The sequence below is a fragment of the Perissodus microlepis genome, chromosome 7 (genome assembly GCF_051167445.1).
Source record: "Perissodus microlepis isolate ML-2025 ecotype Zambia chromosome 7, ASM5116744v1, whole genome shotgun sequence".
Lineage (NCBI taxonomy): Eukaryota > Metazoa > Chordata > Actinopteri > Cichliformes > Cichlidae > Perissodus > Perissodus microlepis.
In genome coordinates this window covers 22,688,131-22,706,923 of record NC_140467.1, presented here as the reverse complement: position 1 = coordinate 22,706,923, position 18,793 = coordinate 22,688,131, and positions in this window count along the sequence as shown.

Below are 18,793 nucleotides of genomic sequence, written 5' to 3'. Positions count from 1 at the left end.
AACTCAAGGTGATTTTCAAAGCCTAGCTAGTTACACACATACACACAATATGTGTCTACCCTGGACTCAGTGGGAGCCACTTTTTGAAGACTTCTTATTTGTATTTCAAGGTTGCGCACTGCTCACATTGCTGGAGGGCAATGTCTTTGTGTTGATGGCACATTGGAGTTCATGGCAGAAACAGTGAAGTCACTCTGCTGTAAATTGAACAGCAAAATGAAAAGTTTGTAATTTCTTTAATAGTAAATGTAGATTATGTTTTCGGCTTCTATAGAGGAAAGATGGGCATGCTGCAGAAAGTGCACTGCTTGAATTAAATGTGAGACCGTATTATTACTTGAGAGACATTAAATTATTTTCCATTTACTGCAGTTTTATTTGCAGTGGGGTTTTTTTTTTTTAGGTTTTATGTTTTCATTTTTGAAAAAAGTAAATAATCCATCATGCCAACATTCAGAAGATAAATGCTGGCTAATAACACTCTCAGGAAAATAGCTGTTTTTCCCCATAATTTCTTTTTTGTGATAATCCACATTTTCATATTTTCCTCACAAGGAATGCAGAATCTGTAGAAGAGAGACAAACTTCAGGTTTTGCTTTAGGAAAACATACCAGAAAAATGATTTCAGGGTTTTTAATTTAATTTAATTTAATTTAATTAATTTAATTTCATTATCTTGCACAAATGAGTCCTACAAAATACACCATTTGAGAGCAATTCAGTAATTATAAAATGCAATCATAAACGTCTTAGGAAAATGGGGCTCTGTTATACTTTTCAGCTGTGCCAGTCTTTCTAATATCGTGTACCTCGTCTGAATGCGGTAAACACCATCAATCTAGGTTAAAGAAAACATGAAAATTACAGAAACCATCTGAGGCCAGTAATAAGACATTATTTCAGTGTTCAGTGAAAAAAAAAAAAAAATAAATGTGCTACTAAAGTTAAAGAAAAAAAAAAAGTCTCATTGTCTGTTTCATGGTGCATCACTGGGTTCTTGTGCTTCAGGCATCCAGTCACATCATTTTGTAACTCTGAAATGTGGCACAGCTGTCGAAGCTAACAAAACTCCTCCAGTGTGTAAAGAGGTGATTAAATGCACTTTCTTCTGCTTTATAAGACTTTGACGCGATACTAAGTTCATCTTCATTCACTGATCCTCAGGGCAATTTAAATGAAAGTGTTGAAAAGGGGTTATTGAGGTCAGGAAAGCAAATTTAAGAAAGAAATATGGAGGTAATAAATTAACAAATAAAACTTATGTATCTTTCATTTCGAACTTATATGTTTGATTTCCAAAGAGTTATAAGAAGTATCTTTTTTTAATGAGAAGAGGATTTACAAAATGCATCAATCCTGGTGTTGATTTAGGGTTAAAAGGACAAAATACAAGTGTATTTAATTATAAAAAGGAGTAAATACGTTATTCCTATCATTTACTCACTTTGTCATTGAAAAGAGGAATGAAGTTGTCATGAAAACTGTGGCTGTAAGATGACTCTAACAGCCTACATGTTTTTTGTATTTTGTCCTGTACTTTCCTATTTAACTCTCCTCTATATGACATGAGGGGGGCAATAGCCTATAATATAATAATATATAGCCTAGTATAAATGTAAAGCTATTTATACATGTAAATGTCTTTTCTTCACACAAACAAGTTACATAATGTCAAAAAACAAATAACTTTACCTTTCTGGGAATTAACATGACATTTTTGTTTTAGTCAAACATAAGATTCAGACTTGCAGATTGTGGCGGAGCCTTTAAAAATATTTTGAAATGGAAATAAAAGCCATGTCCTCTCTATATATCACATGTGTCTACAGCAGGCTTTTTAATTACTTCCTCTTTTTTTAATTAGCAGGCGTTCTTGGAATTTTGTGCTGACAAGAAGAAAATAAACATTAGCAATCAATTATAAAGGGGTGTAGCTTTTGAAGCTCAAGGAAAACAGCAAAATGAAAAGTTTTTTCATTTCTTTGTTTACAAAAATATTAAACCCAAGCATATTTCTGGAGAGCTTAGCTGAATCTGTCATCTAGAAAGCAGTCATAGCTGACTTCTCTTTTTGAAGCAGGTCAACCAGAGGTCACTGGAGCAGCGGTATTGCCATAGAAACTCATTCTGCGTGATATGAAACAAACATGGCCACCATGGTCATCCATCATCTCTCTAGTGAATCCCATCCATCATCGCAGACGCATGCTGACATCCACTTTGCTCTGGTTCCTCTCGGCTGGAGTGTGATTGGACGGTGTTAGGGAGCTGAGCTGCCTAAGTACATGGGTGCTTTCATGCTTGCAGAGCAGTGAAATGCCCAAACTGTACAACCTGACAGAAACACACTAATTTAGAAATCTATAGAGATGGGATTCATCAACCTTGGAGTGTGGTTCACAAGAAAGATTTCTTTTTTCTCCTTTCAGACAAAAAGCAGTGTGAAGACCATGAAGGTGGACAAAACAACAGTAAAGTATTTTCTGATACACACCAGTGTATGTGGGGTTTTTTGTTTTTGTTTTTTTAGAAAGATGAAAAATTCACTTTACCAGAGTTTTGGTGAGAAACATCAAAAACTGGATAATTCCTACAGGGAAACACGTCAACATGTTACTACAGAAAATTTCAAACCACGTTAATAGCTCAATGCACTTCCCTTTCCTTCCCTTGAAGTTCACAAGCATTAATACATACTCAAAATAAAGTTCAAATGATATGCCACCACACCATGTTGAAAAAATACATTTATATCTGTAGTAAATGAAAAGCAAATGTACTTTTGTTCAGAAAGAAAAAACTTTTTAAAAGTTTGTTCATCCATGCATCCATTTACCCCGTGCTGGTGACTAACAAGAACTGCTATATCATTTTGCAGTCATGTAATTATAAAAAGCCATCCATCCATCCATGCTTGGTTTTTGTTTTATTTAAATTTTTCTGTTGGGGGAGGGGTGGTTTTAAAATGGAGTTTTGCAACAATCTGACACTTCTAAGGCAGGAAAAAAGAAGAAGGATGTGATTTAACAGAGAAAAGTGAACAAAAGCACTTGAGTTACAGATGCACACATGTCAAAGTTTCATCACAATGTCAGCAGACATTTACTGTGACAAAGTGACAGACTCAAAGCTGATTCCATGAGCAACTTACATTATTTATCTCTGCCATTAATAGTAAAAAGAAAACTACTGATGCTGACATTTCCTCAGCTGACAACAACAGTGCAAAGTGACTTTTCTTTTCAACTTTCAGATAGACTACGTTTTTTCAGAGATGAAAGCAGCATGACTGGACCAGAACCCATCAAGGCATCCAGATAAGATCCAGCAGGAGATAAGTCAGAGTGAGCCCTTCATACAGGGTACGAAGAAAAGAAAAGCGCCAGTTTCAAATGCTTTTCTTTGAAATTCCACTGAATAAAATGACATTTGAATAACATAGCTATCTACATCTTTGGGAGTTCTGGGTTGTGAAGCTGGTTTTTATCACACCTCATTGTCAAACCATCTCCATAGGATGAATACCTAAAACACCTAAAACAGCCCCACATGCAATAGACACCTGTCATTTATGAATCAGTATTCTTATGATGTGCTGTGATGAGAAAGAAACTGTTCAGTGGGGAAACAAGATGAGAGTGCCTCAATGTTTGTGATGCAGAGCGCCAATCAATTAAGTGGATAAGATGTGAATGATTACTCTAAGACAGTGGCAACTTAATAGCAATATAGACTTCTGCCAATTACGTTAATTACTTCATTTAATTTACAATGGTTTGTTGCAGATGGTGCATTACCGTTGTGGCTAACAGGAATGGTGGACAGAGTGAAATCACGTAAATATAAACAGACCCCATTTTACTGAAACTTTGGTGAATGGACTGATTCTTATATAGCGCTTTTCTACTCTCCCGGAGTACTCAAAGCACTCTATACAACATGCCTCATTCACCCATTCACACACACTCATACAAGCACTTCTAAACTCAAGTGCAGCTAATAAACATTTACACTCCGAGGGCAATTTGGGGTTAGTATCTTGCCCAAGGATATTTGGCATGCAGACTGGGGGAGCCAGGAATCGAACCACCAACCTTCCGATCAGTAGCTGATCTACGACCTGAGCCACAGCCACCTTTGAATTTAAAAGTTGAACAAAACATGAGCCACCTTTTTAAATTTTGAAGATGTTTAGCTTGTGTCTTTTTCACTGCTAAGATAAGTGCAGACAATGGGTAGATTATGTGTTCCTACCTTGCACAGCTTATACTACTGACAGCTTCATATTGGATGTGACCAGCTGTTTTAACTGCATGTGACTGCAGGTATGTATTTTATCTAATAACACTGAATTTTTGTCTTGTGATAATCAGAGATGGGCAGTAACGCGTTACTGTAATCCGATTACTTTTTTCAAGTAACGAGTAAAGTAAGGGATTACTATTGCAAAAACGGTAATTAGATTACCTTTACTTTCCCGTAGGAACGCTGCGTTACTGCGTTACTAAAACCGTGATTTTTTTGCGAGAATGTCTCATGACAGTGACGTAAGCAAGTGCGATGGTCGTGACAACAGCTGTGTGCAGATCAACAGTGGCTGTCTCCCAATTCAGGGTCTGCAGCCTTAAAGTACGCAGCCTCAACGATCCTCAAGGGCCGCGTACTCAAAGACCGCTAAGGCCGGAAGTGCGAGGCTTGTGAAATGGGACGGTCTAGCCTCCGTTGTGCTGATACTGTTGGTTGTCAATAAAGTTTAATAAAAAAAAAGCCTCCGTTGCGCTGCCCAGGTTGCCTAGCAACCATGATACTAACCACTGGAAACGTGTCATACAGCTTTGTTTGACAGAAATGAAGGAGAAAATCTTTTGTTCATTTGTTTGTTTGTTTCTACATAAGCTTTGATAATTCTCTGTAAGATTAAGCTCAGCTATTGAACGGCATATATTTTAAAGTAAAGGCTTTAAAACCAAGTTAGTACAAACGTCACTAATGTCACATAACTTTGCCGACATGTGGCCAACAGTAATGTTTAATGTTCTTCGTTATTAAACATTTGCACATAAATAAGTGACATAATATTCAGTACTTACTTTTCACAGTTTACTCTTCGGCCGCTCCGCTTCTGCCGTCTGCGGCAGAATTCTCCACACCGACTGCCGCGCTATGAATTGTGGGATATATGGGACCACGAAGTCTACACTGCCACAGCCTTAAAATTCAGGGAAATGAAGGACGCATTTCAGGGCCGCATTTCGAGCAGCCTTTGAATTGGGACAGCCTTCGGCACGCCGCTGTGACGTAATCGGCCTTGAAATGCGTACTTTAAGGCTGCAGACCCTGAATTGGGAGACAGCCAGTGGATCATATATCGAGTACGGAGAGAGTATGAGCGTGCAGCGTTTAAAGTGAGGAACTACTGACCTTACTTTAAGTTTGATTCCATAAAAAGTGACAAAAACATTAGCGTCCATTAGCATTGTGCGTGGGAAGAAAACATCTTTTTACAGCGAAAAAAAACCCTAAACTTCCAAGCAAGCTCCGAGTGCGCTACCACGTAATGGGAAATTCACAGAGAAACTGCCGTATCCTTCCACTGACCGCTGCGGCACACCTGCACCAGGGTAAACCTCCGCCTACCCAACTCCTGCTTTACAGGTGAAAATAGAGCAAAAGGACCGCTAGTCTTTGATTTTATTTATTTTCTGCTGTGTTTTACTTGCATCTATTTGAAAGACTGAGTGTAAACACAAAAAATATATATTTTATGTGCTGGAATGTGCAGAAAATAGGTTTAAATATTAAACACATTTCTTCTAGTCAGAGAATGTTGCATGTAATTAAATTTTTGCTTGATGCATAAAGTTAAAAGATTAAAATTAATAAAACTATAAAAGTTTTAAAAAGAGACTTTTCCATTTGATTACATTTTGTATGATGGATTATGCAGAAAAAGTAGAACTGGGCTGAAAGATCTATCGCTTTATCACCTATTCAGGTTGTAAATCGTGTTTTTAAAAAGTAACTAAGTAACTAAGTAATTAATTACTTTTGAAAAGTAACGGGATTACTTTTTGGGGGAAGTAATCAGTAATTAGTTACTGATTACTTTTTTCAAGTAACTTGACCAACACTGGTGATAATATGAGGTCAATTTTTCATCCAACCTTTCCTCTGTCCCAGCTGTAATTGTTGTTTCTTGCTCAGCATGCAAACATGTTAAACATGTTAAACATTACACTGTTGTACATTAGCTGTTAGTGTTGGGACTGACACCACATTAACATATTAACCACACTACAGTTTTACCAAACTTTGTAGTTCAGATTTAATGATGTTTACTTTTTCATTTGTTTGTTTACATTAACAGAACAATTTCAAAGATCCATAATTTAATAAGTAAATAGAAAGTAAGAAAGGCTGAAGTTCCCTTTTATTTAATATATGTAAATGGTTTTGCAGGTAATTATTGTGGTATAGTACCAAAAAAAAGTTATCAGTGAGAGGGTTTAATTTCTTTGAACAGATGTATATGAAGGTCATCACCCTCACAATCATTATCATTATCGTCTTAATTATTACCTCAATCAGCATTATCATTATCAGTAATACCCCACTCTCATCCCTGTCACCGTCACCCCAGTCAAAGCTTTAAGAGGCTTCATATCATAAGGAAGTCAAGTAATAAATATTTATTGGATTTCAGACTCCGTCTTTTTTTCTCGAGGTTAATTATTCAGGAAAAAAAATTTGTAATTTGTACACCCTGGAAGAGAAATCATTATGTTTTAACAGACTTCTGGGTCACCCAGGTAATTTGGTAGAGGCTGAGCTATGCTAACTGTCTGATAAAAGACGTAGCATACTTCCCAGAATCACATTAGTGTATATTGTAATGGGTTACCAGGTAATCTAAGAAAGGACGGAGCAGAAAGATTGCTGCCGTATTTAAAAACGTCAATAGAATTAACAAAATGCTGATCTGGATCCTGTTAGTCAGAGGTTGTGAATATGTCCTTACAATAGATTTTTCATATAATTGCCTGATTACTTGCATGTTTTCTTGCCATTTTACTCACGTGCTTCCATTCTAAAGCCCTGCGTACTTGGCCTGTTATTCAAAAACAAGGTGTGCCATTTTTTTGAAGGTTGCTAAGCATAGCCTTTCTCTGCTAAGACTTAATATATCATTTGTTCTGCTTATTTCTACTGCATCAAAATGCATTTTTGAGACTTTTTAGAATGCATTTATTTTGTAAGGCCTTTGATTATTGTCTAATTTGCAGTATTGATTATGCCAAAATGAAACTGTCAATATTTGCTGGAGTTTTATAAACCTCACTGGACTTATCATGTGAACAAGAACCACTATATTTTACATTTTATCTTGACTGCACAACCCAGTTGTTTATTTTGGCCTCACATTCTTTCCACTATTATTCATTGAATTAAGGGATATATTTCGGATGGCTTCATTGGTTAAGGCTTATCCTAAAACACAATTTCATAAATTGCTAAATAAAAAAGCAGAATGTAGTTAAGTATTTATCTTACATTTGTGAGGCTCCAGACAGCTTTAGCTTATAAATACATTGCTATACTTGAAAACAGATCTACCTTATTAAGATTATGTAGACTGCATTTCAATTTACATTCACTGTTTTCTCTTTTGTTTTTTCCTTGCTGACCCTATTCTTAGGACATTTTGGCTTTGCCTGGAGAGCCTTGGACAAATACACACCAGCAGAGTCCATCCTTTTTTGGTTAAATTTTTTCTATTGGACTCATTTCCCACAGCGCAGGTTGTACTGCATTACAGGGTTACTGTAGCAGAGAAAGTTTTCAAATTAATTTTAAGATTTTTTTATTTGTTTTTCAGGCGTTCCACGGGTTAGTGCTCTCATACCTTCCTGATCTTTTAAATTGGTACACTCCTGCAAGATCACTGAGGTCGTGGACTAAATGCTCCTAGCTATCCCGAGGTCCAGATTAAAGCACAGAGGAGATCGTCCCTTTGCTGTGGCTGCACCTAAATTGTGGAACAAACTGCCCCTTCACATCAGGACCTCCCCAACACTGGACACTTTTAAAACCAGTCTGAAAACCCACTTTTATTCCTTCGCTTTTAAATGAGACTGTCAGGGTCCTGGGACTGGGCGACCCAGGACCCCTGGGCAGTCATGGACCTGTTATATTATTATGTATTTTTGGTGTTGCTTCCCCTTCTTCTCTATGCTTGTACATATGTGTGTGTGGCTGTGTGTCTGAGCACTCGTTTATAGGCGCCGTCAGGCCTGGTGGGTGTGGCCCTGCTAGGGGACTGGCCACACCCGGAGCCACACACCTGCTGCTGATCAGGCCTCGTCGGGGGAGCTACTTAAGAGAGTCTTGGAGCTCCCACCGACGCGGGATCATTGCATGAGTCTCCACGTTAGTCATCCAGTTGAACTGAGTTAGTGCATGCCTGCCATTGTTTAGTGTCCTGACAGCTGCCGCTATTGTTTCCCGCAGGAGGAGCGTGGAAGGCCTGAAGAGCAGCGAGCACCGGGAGTGCAGACACGAGAGCAGAGAGCACCAGGAGGACACGACACGGGAGTCTGGGGGACACTATTGTTGTTTTGTACCACACTGTAAATAAACGCACTGTTCGCACACAGAGCACCGCGCCTGGGTCCTCCTTCCCTACACCCCCCACGGTCTGCCATGGCAAACCGTGACAGAGAATGAGTTCGTACTACTTTTATTTCTCTTTTTTCTTACTCAAATATTCTTATTTTATGCTTCTTTTCTTAATTTTTATCATGTCTTCCTATGTTTTCATGTCTTTTGATTATCCTAATTGTAGAGAGCACCTTGGTTAACACTTGTTGTTTTAAATGTGCTATATAGATAAATTTGACTTTGAGAAATCCTCTCACCTGACCTGTTCAGATGGAGAACAGATGGAGAAGAGTGGAGGTCTTCACTAGTGCCCCAACGACTTCACTTCAGGTAAAAGGACAAGTGAAGTGAGTGACCTGATGGTGAACATTGGTGACATTTCTTTTTTCAACACGACTCAATAAAATGTGATTTGATGATATTTGGTCTGTTTACAATTTTTAATGTAATTTTTTTATCTTACACCCTATTCCCCGCCCCCTACAATAGATAACCTGAAAGGTAAATTTAACATATGTTATTTTACTTCTATTTTATTCTTTTCCTATAAGATTTATAATGATTTACACCTAATTATACTTTTTATGGGTTTGACAAGCCATTAAAGTTCATGATGACTGTTGAGCAGCCAAATACTTTTTTTTTCCAAGTTAAATGCAAATACCCACTGCATTATATAAACTGTCATAAAAAAACAAAAAGTATAAATGATAATGATAGCTTTATATCCCTGCCAGATCAGCCAGTGTCAGGTCAGCTTAAAACTGCTCATTTGAGTTTATTGTGATTGGCAGAACATAGATTGATCTACCCCACTCCCTGGCAGTGAACTTTAACACTGCAATAGGCAGTGGACCACAATGTGATGCAAATGCACGCCTACACTCTGTCACCCCAGTGGACAAGTGTCAACACTTTCTGTGAATATTGATCTTTGGACGACACTGGATTTAATATGCTTTGTACTTGTCAACAGCCACAAGAGAAGCATTGCCTTGGCTCTACTTACTGTGATTTGATGAACATTTTGCCTTAAACTGTGAGGAGAAGTTCTATTTTGAGCACACACAGCAGCATCACAAGGCTTACACAAATATGCCATCCAATTGTAAATGCAATGATCTATCACAATGCCAATTCTGATTCGGTTTTTGGGCTTTTATTACAGTTTAAAATAATACTTTGTTGAATTGATTAACATCATTCTTTAGTATTTAGCTTAACAGCATTTATGAACATAAGTTGATAAACATACATGACAACGATATTTATACATCCGTTTTTAGATTATTTTATAATGTACAACTCAAAAAAATTAAAGAACACATTTTCATCAGAGTGCAGCATCATATCAGTTAAACGTGTGGGATATTTATCTGGCCGGGGGGGGGGGGGTACTGTTTCAGCTGCTTTAGTGTTAATGAAATCAACAACACTTGCACTAGAGGGGCAACAATGAGACAACCCCCAAAACCCTTTTATAGGTGGAGGACACTGACACTTTTGCCTCCTCATCTTTTATGACTGTTAACTAGTTTGGCTACGGTCAGTGTCATTGTTGGTAACATGAGCTGGATACTGGATCCAACAGAGGTTGCACAGGTAGTCCAACGCATCCAGGATGGCACATCAAGACGTGCCATTGCCAGAAGATTTGCCGTGTCTCCCAGCAGAGTCTCAGGAATGTGGAAAAGATTCTAGGAGAGCTGGACAGGGACATAGAAGGTCCTAATCCCATGAGCAGAATGGTATCTGCTCCTTGGTGCAAGGAGGAACAGGATGACCTCCAGCAGGCCACTGGTGTGGGCTACCATCCTTGTTTGGTTGGGTATACACCCTGAATTCGATTAGGCCCTACCCTGAAGCTGTGGGTCCTGGGTTCCTTCTGGTGCACAATAGGAGAACTACCAAGAACTACCTTCATACTGTGGCAATAGTATGAAGGTAGTTCTTGGAGTTGGAAAAATACATATCATTGCTCATCCATGCTCATCTGACCTAATCCCAGTAGAACACTTCTGGGACATTATGTATTAGTCCTTCTGAGGCTTCATCTCAAACTGTCCTGGAGCACAGTGATGCATCCTTTCACTCTTAACATATCACTCGGTCCACATCAGTGTAGATATCCAGCACGATGGTTTTCCCATTGAGATCTGATTCTGTGTTCTAAGTGTTCCTCTCCTTCGGGATTAATAAAGTATTCTGATTCTGATTTAATTTTGTTTGAGCAGTGTACTAGACTGATAAAACGAGACAGCAATTTAAATTACACATGTCTGGTCAATACTAGACCCTTCAATAAAGTCAGCATTGGTGCAGTCACTGATGCAGTGTATGTGACTGGTGAATTACTGCTTTTAAAGTAAAAATGTGTGGCATTTTCATCTGTCAGAGTCCTTGCTATTTATTTCTCTCTTGTCTGATCATTACAGCTTTTTCAGCCGTCACATACGACATGATAGCTTTCACAGTTTTATAGTGATAGCAACATTGTCACCATGGACATATAAAGCTATAGATACGTCTTCAACAGGAAAGCCATGGGGAAATAATTTCACAGCAATGTGCTCACTGTTTGACAGGTCCTCTGGGAAATGCAGCTCAGCAACATCACATTTAAAAAAAAAACTGAAAATGCTATCAAATATTTAATATATTCTGTGAAATATATTTAATTAATTTATATTAAATAAAATTACTTTTCAACACAAGCAAAGGGGCAGCACGGTGGCATGGTGGCACTGTTGCCTCACTTCAAGAAGATCCTGAGTTCAATTCCACCATCAGGCCGGGGTCTTTCTGTGTGGCGTTTGCATGTTCTCACTGTGTTTGCGTGGGTTCTCCCCGGGTACTCCGGGTTCCTGCCACAGTCCAAAGACATGCAGTTAGTGGGGTTAGGTTAACTGGAAACACTAAATTGCCCATAGGTGTGAATGGGGGAGTGAATGTGAGTGTGACTGGTTGTTTGTGTCTATTTGTTAGACCTGCGACAGACTGGCGACCTGTCCAGGGTGTACCCCGCCTCTCGCCCTGAGACAGCTGGGATAGCGCCAGTGCCCCCCGTGACCCTGAAAAGAATAAGCGGAAGCGAATGGATGGATGGAACACAAACAATATTGCTGCTATTTATGACCATCCTCTTAATTATCACTAATCTTGCTTCTGTGGGGGGTTTTTTTAGTAATTTTTTAGCTAATAGCTAAAAGCTGAAAAGCTAATGATTATATAGTGAAGAAACAGAAATATTAAATAGCTATAGGGCCAGATTTTTTTTAAGAGTTTGTAGTGTGAAAAACAAAAGATCATTTAGAGATATATTCATCAGGTTGACAGAAATATGCTAATATTGGTCTATGCCTGTCTGTTACAAATTTGCTTGCTAAACCATTAACATAACATGCCATGGATTCACGACCCCCAAAATGTTTCATATACAGATGAAGTATTATTCATTAGTAGCCAATATCAGTTAGCAATGACAGTTTTCTTGGGTGTTATGTTTTGTGTTATTTTGTGATGCTTTCAGTTCTCTTGTGTAGAGCTACAACAAATGGACCTTGTTAGCTGCTTAGAGCAGAAGTGGACAACCTCTGCTCCTTTCTTGTCTTTTTGCTTTTTGTCTCTCTTATTGACTCTTGCTGTACACAATTATTTAAAGTGTTTCCTTTGTTTCAACACATTATATATTCATGTGCAAATGCCTCTCTCTCAGTCTCTCAGCCGGAGCAAGTTAATGTGAATCTACATTATTTATCCCTGAGCTGAATGAAGACTCCTAGCTTCCCCAATTCACTGGAATATTACTTGTCCCAAAGTGTCAACACAAGCTCGGTTGTCGACATAATTACATCACATTATTAAATAGCCTAGCGTCATGCCTCATTCAGTTTTTGCATTTCTGCTTGTCTTTCTCTCATTTTATTAAACCTCATACTTTAATATTTCTTCAGTATCCAAGTGGCAGTTACTGATACTTGTCTGAAAATGTCCCCATCCGCAGCCTAAAGGTTTAACATTTATTTACATCACCTTCCAAATGAACAATTACTGGTGAAGGTAAAATTTGCCAAGCATGGTGGGTGGTGATTGTATGCCACACCAGTAATCAAAGGTAAAAATCTTCTCAGATTAAAGCAAGCACTTGCACAGTCCTCGTTGTGTCGATATGCTGTCAGCTCAGCATGATGATAAATGTTTACGGTACTACATTAAGAGGAAATTACCTCTTTTTGCTAGAGGCCAGATCATTCATTCACAGGCGTAGCATGCCCATCGTCAGCCCTGTCGTAAATTAGTTTGCACCTTTCAGTAGGAAGAAAGGTGGGGAGGATTAGGAAGATCAATCTTTCAGACGGGCAGTTAAAATCATTATTTGGCTTCCTGCAGGACACAGGTTGCGCTAAGGAGTGACAAATTGTACCACACTGTCATAAACATCCCTATTCATGGCAACCCTGGGGTACGATCGCTTTGTGTTCCTCTGTATGGAGATGACCAAAATAACATAGGGGAAGAGAGGAGACTGAGTTAGTGAGGTTATTAAGGCTTCTGGACCTCCACAGTTATTCATAAGGAGAGAACATAACAAGCCCACTGTGGCTTTTCTAGCCAAAGATTTACAGTGTATTTTAAAAAATCCAGCCATATCTCCACAGAATCTATTATTTTGACTCCATCTCCTGTGTCAAGGTTGGGAACAGAGTTGAATGAAAGTCTTCCTCAGGCATTGCTTTGTGCATCATCTGTCTAAAATTAATCACAATTAGTTTGTTTTAAAGATGTTTAAAAAAGTCTTCATCGCTCTGTGACTGACAACGGTTGCATTCACGTTTTGTTTTGTTTTTTTAAAGTAGAGATTTGGGTTTTTAATAAATATAGATCTAAACACTTTCCACACTGATACAATTCAGACCCACAGCAATCACTGCTCGGCCACATCATCTGTTTGCTAATCCAGTTAATCTTTCCATTGGCAACTGTTCTCGGAATGATGCTTTCCCTGTTATTTTAGGAGAACGATTAAGCATTGTGGAATTAACAATGGCTTAACCTCTTCACAAGATTCCTTTACATCCCGCCTGCAGAAGGCTTGGGAAAGTTTTCAATGGGGAGCTCTCCTGCTCTTGCTTCCTGCAGTGAAAACAATGTGAACCAAGATGTTCGGACCAATTACCAGATATAATTCACTGCACAAATGATACTGGGAGAAAAGGGCCTTTCGTCCTCTATTGTGAAATCTTGAATTCTTGTTAAGCGTTTGTTTGGCTGACGTGAATTATCTAGTGTTGTCCTTTCAGCACATAATACACCTTGTACTGTACATGCTCTGTGAGATATGAGGCACACGGTTCTTGTTAAATAAAAAAGCTTAATTATTGGTAATTAAGCTTTTTTAATTACAAGTAAGATCAATTTCCCTCTTTTGTAGCTCAGTAATGACTCATTCCAGGAAATCAATTGATATATTAAGAGGGCAACAGTAAAGTTACTGGAAGGACTTAATAATAGACCAGATATTTTGCATACTTTGCACAAAGCACAAACCCATAAATTCAAATTAATGCATGGCGACTGGGCCAAACCTCTATGAAAGAATATATGGATCAAATTTAATATATTTGCTGTGTACTGTAGGTTACTGAAGTTTGCTGAAACATGCAGAGTATCTAGTGTCCTTTTTTCACGTGAATACAGCATAGGCCTATCATTACTGTAATTACTGCACTATGTCATCATGCTTTGTTTTTGGTGATAGCCACGCTGTTGAATGATGAGAATAATACTTTCTCATTTAAACAAGATGTTTATTGGATGAAACTTGTGTGAGGAGGAACTAGCAAGATGGTGTTATGTTTCAACCAGGCCCACAGCTTCATGCTTGAGATGGATTGCATCCCAAAGACTGTTCTTTGTCAGTCCATATATCAATAGATTGCTCAAGCGTACAGCTGAAAGCCTCTAAATGTTCATCTATATAAATGTTCTAAGGCAAACTGAGATCCATCCAGTCTTCGATCAGATCAGGCTGTGATCAATAATCTGCAGGCATTGTGAAATGATGTAAAATCATGTCAGATGAGGCCAGTTTGTGCAGCCTGCTTTCTGCTTCAAGTGATCTACTCATTTTTACCTCAGGACTTAATATAGTGTATGCATGTTTGTAATATTTTTGTATAACTCATTCTATCCACCCAGCTGTCTGTAGTAAAATATAATTTTTATTCTGTATAAGGATAAGATAAGAATTCATAGATGTTGTGTTAACAATATTTGTTTTTGTAAAAGTAGTCATGAAGCAGTAAAGGACTTATCGTGATATTATGTAAGTCCATGAAACAGAAGTTAGTTCACATAAGAAATTTCTTTTGCATTGTCACCCTCCCTTAACCCCAACTAGTCGCAGCAGATGGCTGCCCCTACCTGAGAATGGAAGTTTCTTTCCGTTAAAAGGGACTTTTTCCTTCCCACTGTGTGCTCATAGGGGGTCTTCTGATTTCTCTGTATTATTGTAGGCTCTTAATTTTTCAGAATAAAGCACCTTGAGCCAACTGTGTAGATAGATAGATAGATAGATAGATAGAGAGATAGATAGATAGATAGATAGATAGATAGATATTTGTATTTCTTGCTGCTAAATTGTTTACAGTTGGTATATCAGAGCAAAGCCATTTCTCATACAAGAAGTTATGTGATCAACACGTCCTGGTAGAATATTTACAATGGTGGCTTTAAAACAATAAATGATGTTAACAAAAATTTTCTTCTCAGCCAGGTATATATTATATTGGCATACATTGCAACCCCTTTGAAATGGAGTGTGATTTGTTTGTTTGGTTGTTTTGTTCTGTTTTTATAACACTTTATAGAGCTTTTTTAAAGCTTATAAGAACATAAGCTCTTCATAGTGTTTTAAATGAAACTAAAAAAAATCAGGTCACATCTATGTTGATAATCAAGTTATGAATGCAGGCGATAAAAGAATTTGAGTATTTTCTCCCTTTAAACTAAACTCTGACCTGGACATGGAAACAAGAAGTATCTGATTTCAGTGTCGAGAAAAGTATCAAATTGTATGTAGTCCAGCTCTATTAAACCTCAAGAGAGCCAAACCAGATTCTCTTTCCCTGAGGTGCATAAAAACTTCTCTCTCTTCTTAGTTTTGTGCTGAAATAATCTCTGCTGAGAGCTGAGGGGCTGGAGAGGGCTTAGGATAAGTCAGAATGACAATTAGTGGAATGACACATCTTGACACATCAGACCTCCAAACACCCACTAATGAATCATAGGAGCATGTCCAGAAATAGCCCCTGCAGCCCCCGCAAAAGAACATCCGAACGCCTGTGTCAACTCCGTTTTGCATCCTAACCTGAAACGGTATCCTTAAACCATTTGTACTTTACGAGGGAAAGCAATCCAACAAGTCATCTAATCTACATCTTCACACAGCTTGTTTGTCCCTATCCTCTCATATATCAGGTGTTTTAAGCAGAGGACCAGAGATTGATATTTTGGATTTGCTCAGTAAATTAATCAGAAAACAAAACAAAACACTTCTATCAATAATGAATCTCACAGCACTCTTAAAGTGGCATTAAAGCAAGTCGAACATCCTACTGATGCTTACAGAAAACTCAAACCTAAAACCCCAAATGCATTATATCTGACACACTCACTTACTTTTAAGCAATAAATTGCATAAAGATACCAGATGTAGCACAAATGATACAAATAAATCCAAATTTATATTTTACTTTTTTTTTTTTTTTTTTTTTGCATTTGTCAGAAGGTTCAGGTAACACTCAGCTTTTCACATTTAGAGTTCTTTAGCAATTATTTCATAGTTCACACTTTTAAGGGCTAATATGTGGACATGCATGTTAAGAAGTCCTGCCTGTCAGTAGAATATTTCAACACTGCTGTCAGAAGTGAAATACAAGAAAATACAATATTCGGTGACACAAGATTATATGCGACTCATGAGATACCTTACCCGCATCATTTATCAGTAACCATTTAATTTGTTTCAAAATGGATTAATAATTCAAATGTTTCTGTGGTTCATTTGTTATATACAGTGAAGCAGTTGTTGATGACCGCTGTTGGGGTTGGTGTTAGTCCCTCTGCTGTGTTCGTTCCTCATTTATTATGTAAGAGGCTGCTGTAAAGGACCAGCAACAGGCTTGTGTGAATGCATAAAATACAAGGCAGATCCCCTGTGCCCCTGCCACACTGTAAGCATGCCCCTGTATTAGAACTAAACATGGAAGGCTGTTTACATTATTCTAAGAACCTCCAAAACTGTAAGGGGGGAGGGCTATTTCACGTCAGTAAGAGTCTCTACCACATCTTTCTGCATTATCCTCTGGTCTGTTTAGCTGCACAGACCTATAGCACCCTGTCTCTGGTTTAAAAGTACTAGTCTTTGGTGACTTTCCTGGTTAGGAGTAGGGATGGGTATCGTTTAGGTTTTATCCGATACCGGTGCCAAACCGGTACTTTTGAAACGGTGCCGGTGCTTAAACGGTGCTCAAACCGGTGCTTAAAGAATGGAGAACACCAACTTTGTCCAGAAACCTCTCATGTTCAGCTGTTTTTTTGTAAAAAGATAACAATGTTAGCCTTTTCTGCAGCTATGGGGCATATATGGTATCACTCTTGGCTGGAAGCAGTGCTTAAACAATGGAAAAAACACAAACTTTGTCAAAAAACCTCTCATGTTTAACTGTTTTCCACTTTTTCTTTGGTCATTTTAGCCTTTTTGGCCAGGGTGAAGGGAGTATCTGCCATCAAACAAGAAGACAGCCGCATGTAACTACGACGGTGTTTGCTAGTTCACCTTACATGCATTAATGTAATAACGTGGTTAGCTTACTCAACGTAAATTACACACGAACAACATTAAGCTACTCACGCAGAGAAGAACGGCTGCTGCTGCCATCATCATCATCATCATTTCTGCTACACTGGCAGGGCTAGGGGCCAGGACTCTATTCTTCGGGTTTTTGGGGGATGTTGCTCCGGGTCCGATAACTGGCAACCCACCCGCAGTAGATGTGCTCGGTGTGAGGTCTCGCAGCAAGCTATCAAATACGGCGCATTTCTCGGCTTTTTAAAAAAAACCGCTATACGTCGCCAGGTGTTTCATCAGATTTGAGGTGTTACCTCCTTTGCACAGTATCACAGTATCAGCTTAAAGCACTTGTTGCAGGCTGCTGAGTTTGCATATTTTGCTGTGAAGTACAGCCAGACTTCTGACCGCTTCTCCTTGGGCATTTTTAATTTGTAGCTCTGCTCTAAAAGAACGTACGTACCTGGACCCGCCTACTATCCTCGGAAACGTAAAATGATTGGCTAGAATCTAAAGTGTATCACAGCTCAGGAAAAAAAAGCACCGAAATAAAGCACGACATGTGCGCTGCTTTTCGGTCTGGTTACTACCGTTTATGTCAGAACCGGTGCCATGATGGCACCGGATACCGGTACCCATCCCTAGTTAGGAGTCAGATAGTTACCATAAGAATATCAGTCAGTCACATATTATATGAACATATTATATTCTCATAATATGTGGGGGGATGAAATTATAACCACAGAGAAGGCAATTCTAATTTTTCTTGCTACCTTATTTTAATCGGAAAATGATGAATTTTACAAAAACAAAAAAAAAAGAGAAGTGCTTGCATCAGTGAACTTTATTAAAAAATGTTTTTTTTAAAATGTACCAAAATACACTGAAATGCATTTCTTGAGTAAAGACATCCTATTTTCCACATTATATCTGCTGGAAAATGAATGAAAACTTTGCCAAAGCCCAAATGTTAAGAGATGTACTGTTATCAAGCTAAACTTCCCACCGTTTTTGTATCACTTGCAGCGCTGATGTGATTTAGGAATATAGTACTAAGTAACAGTGGCTGTTTTTCTTTGTGTACCACAAAATAAATATTTACATCAAAAGTGATACACAACTAAATGCTATAATGAAGGCATTTTCATGCACATTTACGCCCCAGTATTATTCAGGAGGCTCAGTATTTCCATTTGGGCCATGAAAACAGTGTTTCCCATCTGGTATAAGCTCCCTTCACAATTATGTGCTGGGATAGGCTCAGGATATCCTAATGTTATTTT